This window comes from Grammomys surdaster, unplaced genomic scaffold (genome assembly GCF_004785775.1).
Source record: "Grammomys surdaster isolate TR1022 unplaced genomic scaffold, NIH_TR_1.0 65, whole genome shotgun sequence".
NCBI classification, from domain to species: domain Eukaryota; kingdom Metazoa; phylum Chordata; class Mammalia; order Rodentia; family Muridae; genus Grammomys; species Grammomys surdaster.
Window position 1 is genome coordinate 16,268,202 of NW_021604567.1, and position 9,818 is coordinate 16,278,019.

General features: G+C 47.5%; 1 pseudogene; it reads left to right on the forward strand.

Moving 5' to 3' along the window:
* Nucleotides 1-710: 710 nt before the first annotated feature.
* Nucleotides 711-876, forward strand: LOC114625349 (annotated as a pseudogene).
* Nucleotides 877-9,818: the final 8,942 nt, after the last annotated feature.

Here is a 9,818-nt window from a genome sequence, read left to right on the forward strand (position 1 = left end):
AAAGGACTCTTCATGGTGCATTCCAGGGCAGATGGGGATACACCACACATTGAGAGAACAGTGGAGTTCACACTTGTCTGGGCCTAATGGAAGTCCCTGACCAACATTTTGGCTCACAGTTGACTATTCAACTGTTTTTTATTTTTAAGTAGAAAGACTTGAGTATCTCCCTCGCAAATAAAGCCAACCCAGGCATCTTGGTTCAGCATTCCCAATGCCAGATGACCAACTTGAAAACAGGACGCAAGAACTTACTGGACCATTCATTTAGAATCACCCTACACTCTGGTTCTTCTGTGTGCCTGGTAGATGTGCCAGATTGTTTATTGTAAATATTGGTGGTAATTTGGCAGGTTTTTAAAAAAATATATTAATTTTTTTTATCCAAGTAGAATCTCGGATTAGTTTACTTCATCCGTCTAGCCTGGCACTGGTTGCTTTCACGGGACTCCTTTGAATTCTCTGTCTGTAATGAGTCCATTATATTTGTTTTGAAAGCCTCTTAGATGTGACGATGCCAAAGTGCAAACACATCTGCCAATGCTAAGCTAATGCGGTTTATCGTTTCCTGCTGCGAAACTATAATTGTGGCTTCTGATTATAATATTAAGATGAAGATGCGCCCACAGCCAGGTCCCCTGGTGGGAGTGTTCCTTGGTGGCTGAGCAGGAAACAGTCTCAGAACTTGTTTCCTTAAGAGAGTTGAAGGAGCTGCCCCTAGAGGCCTTGCAGGTGTGGCTGCTGTGTCACAAGTGTGTCAGCAGGTGGCAGTGCTGAGTCACAAGTGTGTCAGTAGGTGGCAGAGAGGAGAGAGGCTACGTCTGCACTCAGTGGCTGGACATGGAGCTAGCCTGAGAGGACCTTCAGTCTGGCAGTGTGCATGCCCAGACTGTGCAAGCCCGAGGCAGATGCCCCCCCCCCCCCCCCCCCCCCCCGCAGTGGGGCCTGGGGTGAGGAGCAAGTCTAGGATGACCACCAGTCTGAACTCATACAGGCTTGGGGGAGCAGGCAGCCCAAGATGACCCCTGCCTGGTGCCATAATACATTGGTGGCATATAGAACTCCTAAGACCACTCCTACGATGGCCCCAGACATGCAGAGACCCTAGGCATCACTAAGAGGAACAAGTAAGTGGTAGAGAGATAGGAGAGAAGAGAAACAGAAGGATGTGTGAAGTGATGATATTTAGAAAACGGCACCCGATCCAGCTTGTTCCTGGGCAGCCACCATGTTCCTGATGCTCCTCAGCTCTGACCAGGGCTCCCACCAGCTAGATGTGCAGGCCCTGGCATCCATGAGATGCCAGCATTGGGGACTGGCATCCACAAAGCTTGGGTTCCCACAAACCTCGGCTCAACCCCATACAATATTTGTCATCCTCTCAGTACCCGGTAGAAATGAGACTCTTAAAGCTTAATGATTATCTAAAGAATTTATATATTTAGAAATGCTCAATCAACAATTAGAGTTGTTACCCAGTATCTAACTAACCTTTTGATAGTCATTGCTACCCAGGACAGCTTTCGACCCGTCCGTGGTTCTCCATGGCTAATAGCCTCCTTCTTCTCCTCCTCTTCCCCTTTTTCTCCCCTCCCCTTCCTGTCCTTCTTTCCCAGCTCCACCTCCTCTTCTACTGCCTAATCCCTGAGCTCCACTGGGAATACAATGTAGCCGAATAAATATCCTGCTACAGATGTGGGCACAATGAAGAGAGGTGGAATTGGAGACTCACGGGTAATGGGAAACAGCCTAATATGAGTAGCCAGTGATGCCACCGGGGATCATGATGGGGTCCTGGCCTGTGCTGACACCAGGAGCCACATCTGGGTCTGTGGCCCTGTGGATCCTTTACCACCAAGGGTCTGGGCGTCCTTGGTCTAGGCTTTCCCCTGAAGACTTGTTGATATCTGAGAAATGTGCAGATCCTATCCCTTGCCTAGACATGTTGGGGGAGAGCTGGCCACGGGTCAGGAGAGCAGGAGAGCTGACCTCACCCCTAGACAGCTGCAGTACTCGGGAGAGCGGCCCCCACACGGCCCAGGGAGCAGAGTAGAGCTGGCCCTGGTCGCAGATTGCCGGCCCTGAGGGCACGAAAATGGGTAAGCTGGCTCTACAACTCGTCACGGATGAGGGAGAGTTACCGTTCTACCCCACTCCCACCCTCCATCACCTTGCCACCTGCCGCAGGTGGCAGTCCAGGCCCTGGGGTCATGACAGCAGGAGAGTTGACCCTGTCCCTCACCAGATACAGCACTCAGAAAAGCAGGCCCTGCACCTCGCCAGGGCATCACAGTAGAGCTGTCCCTGTTGGGGGTGTGGGAAAGCTGGTCCCACCAGCCGTCTGCTGTTCTGCGGCATGGGCCAGGGAGAGATGCCCCCTCTCTTACCTTTTGCCATTTAAGGTAGGCAGGAGGGCTGACCCCAGGGTCATGAGAACAGAAGAGCTGGCCTTGTACTTCATCAGCTGCAGCACTCGGGAGAGAGCCCTGCACCTTACCTGAGCCGCGCAGTAGGGCTGGGCCTGGAGGTGGGGCGTGAGAGCGGCTCCCACACATTGACCCATGAGCAGGCTCTGAGGCATGGGAGAGCTGGCCCTGCCTCTTGTCTGCTGTGCAGTGGTGCAGATGAAGGAGAGATGCCCTCCTCCCCTCCCTCATCCTTCACCAGCTTCAACACTCAGGAGCGTGGCGCCTGCACCTCACCTGGACAGCAGGGTAGAGCTGGTCCTGGTTGCAGGGGCTGCTGGTGAGCCTGAGAGCAGGTCTGAGAGCAGGAGAGTTGACTCTGCTCCTTGCTGTCTGTGTCACTGGGTGAGCCAGCTAGGGTAGGGCAGGAGAGCTCACCTCTGTGGTATGGGTACGAGAGAGCCGGTGGGCTGATCAGCTCAGATTCCTCTCAGGCTCAGACCCAGGGCTTTGAATTGGCCCAATTCCAACATCTACGCCATCAATGAACTGCTGGAGTGCATAAAGGGACCGGTCCTATAGATCCAAAATGACAAGATCTCCATGACACAGGACAAGAACCGGATTTCAGAGAGGATCCAGCAAGAATCCAGTATTGACAGAGTAGCAGAAGCCAGAGGCCTCGTACCGGATCAACGACTCACGCGATGAACATTTGCAAGTAAAAAAGCGCGAACCAAAGGGTAGACTGTGGGACACTGAGACACACTACAGCTTCCACAGTGAGGGTTTTTTCTCTGTCATGGGAGAGGTTGCAAGGGTGGAGGGTAGGTATGAGGTGAAGGGGAGATGACTGGGATTGGGGTGCATGATGTGAAATTCACAAAGAATTAATAAAAAGGAGAGAGAGAGAGAGAGAGAGAGAGAGAGAGAGAGAGAGAGAGACAACTCTTTTTTCCCTCATGTACCCCTAGTCAGCACCTGTTTATCAATCTGACTCCTGCTGTTTTCACAGCGCTGGGAAGACAACCCAGTCTCTACCATGCTAGGAAAATTGTCTACACGGAGCTAAACCCCTAGGCAGATGTCTGTCTTTAAAGACAGGCTGGCCTCTAACTCACTGTGTAGCCAAGAATGACCATGAACTTCTGATTCTGTTTGCTGGTATTTCCTGAGAAGACTACAGGAACGCATAGACACTCCTGACTCTGTGAGCGCCCTACCAACTGGACTGCGTCTTGTCTTAGTCAGAGTTCTTGACTCAAGTGAAGCCCATGATGGAATATTATTCATGTACTTTTAAAAAAAAATTTAGCGGGCAGGTGCACTTGCGGTACAGTGTTTTATGGCAGTCGGAAGATAGCATTGTTCACGCAGGGTCTCTTCTTGCTTCTGCTGCTGTGCTGTGTATGATATACTAGACAATTCTGACTCCACGTCTCATCTTCCTGGAAGAATGTTTAGATTACATGTGTGAGCCACTGTGTCTGTGGTGGTTTGGAGGGTTGTTTGTTTGTTTGTTTGTTTTGTTTTTACATTGGTTCTGGTCTTGGGGATTGGACTCAAGTACCCAGGCCTGTGCATCAGGCAGTTTCCCACACTGAGTCATTTCAGAGGCCCATGGTGTATCTTGAGCAAAGGTCTAAGATGAGTTTTTAAATCTAAGTCTGTGCATAATCAAAAGATTTCAGGCTAGAAAGATGGCTTAGTGTTGAAAGCGCTTGCAGATCTTCTAGAGGGCCTGAGTTTATTTCCCAACACCAAGGTCCAGATTTGGTTATAGGTTCACAACCACCTATAACTCTAACCCAGGTGATCTGACACCCTCTTCTGGCCTTCATGGACATGGACACACACACACACACACCACACACACACATACACACACACAAAAAAAAAACCACAGGCCTAGCAATTTGTTTTCTTTTCACTGTATATAGCATATGTAAGAGGATGGTTTGGGAGGGGGAGGAATGAGTGGGGCTCATATCAGGAAGCTGGAGGGTGGCAGGCTCTGGAGAGTGTGGAGGACAGGCCAGAGGGAGCATAAGAAACAAGAGACTGGGAGGAGACAGATGACAGACATATGATCTACTAATAGGCACCATATAGAAGATAAATAATAGGTAGATGGTAGGGACAGAAGAAGACAGACAGATGGACAGACAGTCAGACAGACAGTGAAGTAAACACAGGAGATTCAGTCAGGGAAAAGATTGGTGCTGTGGCTTTGGACTGCATTAATGACTGAACATAAGGCCATGCACACATCGGCTTTGATACAAATGTTCTTAATGTCATAGATCATCTTTCCCACACAGAAAACAAAAATTATGTTCCTTACCTGCAGTAAAGCATCCTAGGACACGTTAGTTTTATTAACATTTTTCCATAAGAGTCATCGGGTTCCTTGACATTTTTCATTTAAAAGCTTTATATCTATGAAAAGTCTTTCTGCTAAAACCAGTGATTTTACATAAAAAAGAACAAAGGTGAGGGTTATTTGTCAGAGATTAGAGAATCTCAAGTAGTGAAAGTAATAATGTTTAAAAACTCATATGGTATTGGCAGTTAAATAATGACAGATTAGATAAATAAACTAGAAAGACAAACCCATGATAGCTTAATTCAAGACGGAAGTGACAGTGAGTCTTTGAGAAAAGACAGGGAGTCTTTTAGGCATTGTAGAGGAAACTGGTCCATTGAATGGCACAAATAAAATGGTGTCTTTAGCTCATATCACACTGGGACACACTGCGGTACACTTAAGACCACGTCAAAATGTGTGTGTGCGCACAGCCACACGCCCAGGATGTACCGAGCCAGCTGTCTTTTGGAAATTGAAACTTCCAAATTTGGGGAAAGTGAATACAGTCTAAGTGACATCCATGTGACACACGCTCCAAGCCTGTCTCGGGTAGTCTGTCGTAACCCTCGGCATTTCTGCAGTAAATAAAGCAAAGAATATGCTCTCAGCTCAGCTCAGTAACGACTTTCACCACAAATGAGTTTTGGAGGTTGCGTTAGTGAGCTAGTTACTTGTCTCAGTTCCGCGACAAAATACCTGAGTGCAGCCACTTAAGGAAGGAACGTTTCTTTGGGCTCTCGGTTCCAGGGTACAGTCCTTCGCGATAGGGAGGAGCGATAGGGAGGAGCGGGAGGCAGCTGGAGCGACATGGGTATAATCGGGAAGTAGGGACAACGGTTACGGAGCTCCGTTCACTTTCTCCTCTTTATTCAGAGCTCCCAGCCCAGGAATGCTGCTGCCCAGACATTTAGATTAATCTAGTCTAATAATCCCTCACAGACATGCCCAGAGACTTCTTTCGCATCAAGCTGGCTGTCAAGATCAAGCACTGGCTTGGTATCTTCGGTTTGCTCCGCCTCAGCCCACTTCCCTCTCTTCTGGATCTGTGCCTGTGAAGCAGACCCCTCACAGCAAGGCTGCTGCTGCCCCATGGAGGGCTGGGGCTGAGAAAGAGCATGGCTCCCAGCAGCGTCTCTTCCACCGTAGCAGGAAGCGAAGCTGAAGGATTTTGAGAAGCACAGATGGAGGAATTTGCCTCCATCGGAATTAAAAAACTCCAGAGCCAGGCGCAAGTTTGGAGGAGGAGATCTGAAACAGCCAAAGCTGATAAGGCTATTACACTCCAGATATGCAGGATGCTCAGAGAGTACCTGCCGCAAGAAATCCAGCTGAAGAAAATGGACAAAAAGCAGAAGACGTAAACTAAAGGATTAAAATACAAAGGGCACCCAACTCCAGTCTTCAGACGAATGGGAACTGAAGCAGAAATATTCCTTTCCACCTATTAGAGTGACAAAAAGTTGAAAGTTGGCTTAATTCTAAGTGTTGGCAGAGATCTGTGGCTACGGAAGAATGTCTGTGCTCTGGGCTAGAGACAAGAGCAATGCAGTGACAGTGTGAAGAATTAAATGCATGGAATTAAATGCAGGCATTGATTTCTGAGACCCAGAAATTCATATCATTCATGTCTATCTGTCTATCTGTCTGTCTGTCTGTCTGTCTGTATATGTGGATATATGTTGGGATCTATATGAATCACATATATATTCATATATATTATATATTTATATATTTTTATTATATATATTATTTATATATTTACATTTAAAGCGTTCATGGAGTGAAAGTTAGAATCATTCCTATATCCTTCATAGGGGATATATATATATAAAAAACTGGTGGGTATTCACTGTGGAACATACTGTATCTTCTAGCACAGGTTAGATTCCTTACCTGAGCACAGAGTAGCATAGAAATGTCTTAGAAGCATATAGAGCCAAGAAGACACAACCCAAACGAGACATGATACATAATATCATTTTTATAAATGAATAAAACATGCCCATCGAGTGAACATGGACGTTTCTCTTGAATACAGGGGTGGTAGTCAGTGCTCTCTGTCAGTTTGTTAGGGTTTAGAATCCCCACAGAGACACAGCTTGTCTGTGAGGTTTTTCTCAGAAACATTCATCTGAGGATCCGGGAATGTGTGTGATGGGGGTGGGTGACACCAATCTGTAACTTGAGCTCGGGCTCAGACTGGATAAAAAGGAAAGGCAGGGGAAGCAAGCTGAGCACCATTGTCTATCATTGTCCTGGCCATGAATGCAGTGTGACCAGGTCCTTCTCAGTCCTGCCACCATGCCTTCTCCCTCCGCCATGATGGACCATGTCCTCTCAAACTGGGAGTTGAATGTGGGGCAGTAAACCATGCCACCAGACAGAAAACCTGGTAAGGTCAAGCAGATTCAGGAACCCTGGCAATTCTCATCACTGAGAATGGTAGGAGGTAGTAATTTAAGTCTATTCCTGATCAGCTTCCTGTCCTGGAATGCATGCATGACCACAACACCCCATTGAGAGGACTGTGACAGTCAGTCATGTAGGGACAACACCTGAAGTCCTTCCACATGCAGATGAGGCATCCCTAACATCTCAGACCAAGCCAAAAGAAAGCGTCTGCCTCTACATCCCGCCCCACCCCAAAATGTATATAAGGCCCTATCCACAAGAAATAAGGTGCCTGAGTTATTTCACCAATGATCATCTGAGAATGTCCACCTTATTGAGCTGTAACACTCCAGGGAAGAGTATTCTCTCCCAAAGCTTTCTTTCTGCTGGCCAACAACTCTGGGGCAGCAGTGGCCACCAAAGAGGCCCAGCAGCTCACCTTGTTCTGGCTTCTCCTCGTCGAACGTCAAACAGTAATTCTTTGGCAGCTCTGGCTGGGCCAGAGGGGGCAGATACCTGTGGACAGCACCCAGCGTGCAGAAAGCAGTTGGACACATTCTTCCCCTGTTAGGTTGCTTCTTGTCACAACAAGGAAAGTGATGAGGAGCAAGGGGAGGAAAGGCGAGTCCAATACCACGCGCACGTGCTGTGGGTGGAAGGCGGTGAGTGTGGGGCTTGGGGAAGCCATGAGAGGAAACAAATTAGACAAGAGCTTCATGTGCACAGAAGAGGCTGAATCAAATCTATATGACCAGATATCTGCCAGGACGCCAGAGAGAAAGAGGAAGAAAAAGGAGGAAAGGGGAGTTAGAAAGAGGGAAGGAAGGAAGGAAGGAAGGAAGGAAGGAAGGAAGGAAGGAAGGAAGGAGAAAAAGAAGGAAGGACAGAAGGAGGGAGGGAGGGAGGGAAGGGGGAGGGAGGGGGGGAGGGAGGGAAAGAAGGAAGAAAAAAAGAAAAAGGTAAAGAAAGACCCCACACAGCTCAGAAAGGCAATGCTCTAATGCTGGAAGGCAGGAAAGTGTGGATCTGGAGAGGGACATTCTGAGTACAGGGCTGACCAGGGAAATGTGGACCATACCCTCTATTGTTAGCCTCTGAGCATTACTGATAATGTCTTCCCCAGCTTTGGCCTGCGCTATCCCAACCTATCACGCTGCCCTGGCTTCCCAGAGCAAGCACTGGCTCTTGTGCACAGGCAGATGGCAATGTGAACTCCAGGACAGAAGCGTGACACTTGCTGAATCTGTGACTGGGGTGTTTGGTTGTAAGACAGCTATGTGCCCAGTTTCCTTCACTTTCCGACACCCCCAGAAGCTGAAAAGGTGAGGGCCACTTGTCTCCCTGTGTGAGGGAATCCCGGATGCAGAACACTCTGCTAAAATCTGGACTGTATGATATTGATTTAGTTGCTTTCTGTGTTACACAGGTTAATATGTAATTATAATTCCTACTGAAATATAAAAGAGGTAACTGTGACATCACAAAGTGTTTTTGTTTACATTTGAGGGACAGGAGAGAGGGCTTAGCAGTTAGGAGAGCATACAGCTCTTGCAGAGAACCCAAGCTTGGTTCCCAGCACCCACACAGCAGGCAGCTCACAACCACTGTGATTGCAGTTGCAGGAGGCCCTTTGGGCCTCCACATGTGCCTGTATTCACACACATACACACACACACACACACACTCACACTCACCAGCACGAACCTATACATAATTACAAAACAAAACAAAGAAATTTTTGTTGAGATGATGCCTCATGCAGCCCAAACTGTCCTTAAACTTACATCATCCGACAATGACTTCAAACTTCTTATCCTCCTGCTTCCACCTCCTGACTGCTAGGATTATAGGTGTGTATTGTTTCCACCAGTTTATTCAGTGCTGGCTGGGATTGAACCCAAGGCTTTGTTAATTCCATGTGCACTCTACCAACTGAGCTATATCCCCTGCTCCTGAAATAGCTTTATACAGGAGTGTGTGTGTGTGTGTGTGTGTGTGTGTATGTGTGTGTTTGCATGTTTGTGAGTATGTGTGTTTGTATGTATGTGTATTTGTGTGTGTATATGTTTGTGTAAGTATGTATTTGTCTTTTTGTGTGTGAGTGTATATGTGTGTGTTTTTGTGTGTGTGTTTGTGTATGTATACGAGTGTGTTTGTATGTGTGTGTATGTTTGCATGTGTTTATATGAGTATGTATGTTTGTATGTGTGAGTGTGTATGAATGCTTGTGTGTATGTGTACATGTGAGTATGTGAGATGGACTCTTTCTTGCCCAGGTTGTGGTTGACCCAACTAAGATACTGAACACTCAGAGTCACTAAAGATCAACCTGGGACAGTGGGTCTCAAGTTCATAGTCTCATACCGGAAAGTAAAAATGTGAACATTTGTAGAAGTAGCCAAAGCAGAAGCAAGCTTTGCTGAGGAGAAGGACAGAAAGGAAGAAGTGTGAGACAGAGAGGGAAGCCTCTGAGAAGGTCAAGGGCTTCCAGTGGAGGGGAGGCCTTTAAACTTTCCTGTCTAGAGGTTTTGCACAGCTACAGCAGAAACTAGAGATAGAGGCTGAGGCAACGGCTGTGAGACATGTTCTTTCACTGGGCTGTCATGGACCAAACCAATGGAGGGCCCACACCCTGTGTTCATGTCTTCCTTGCC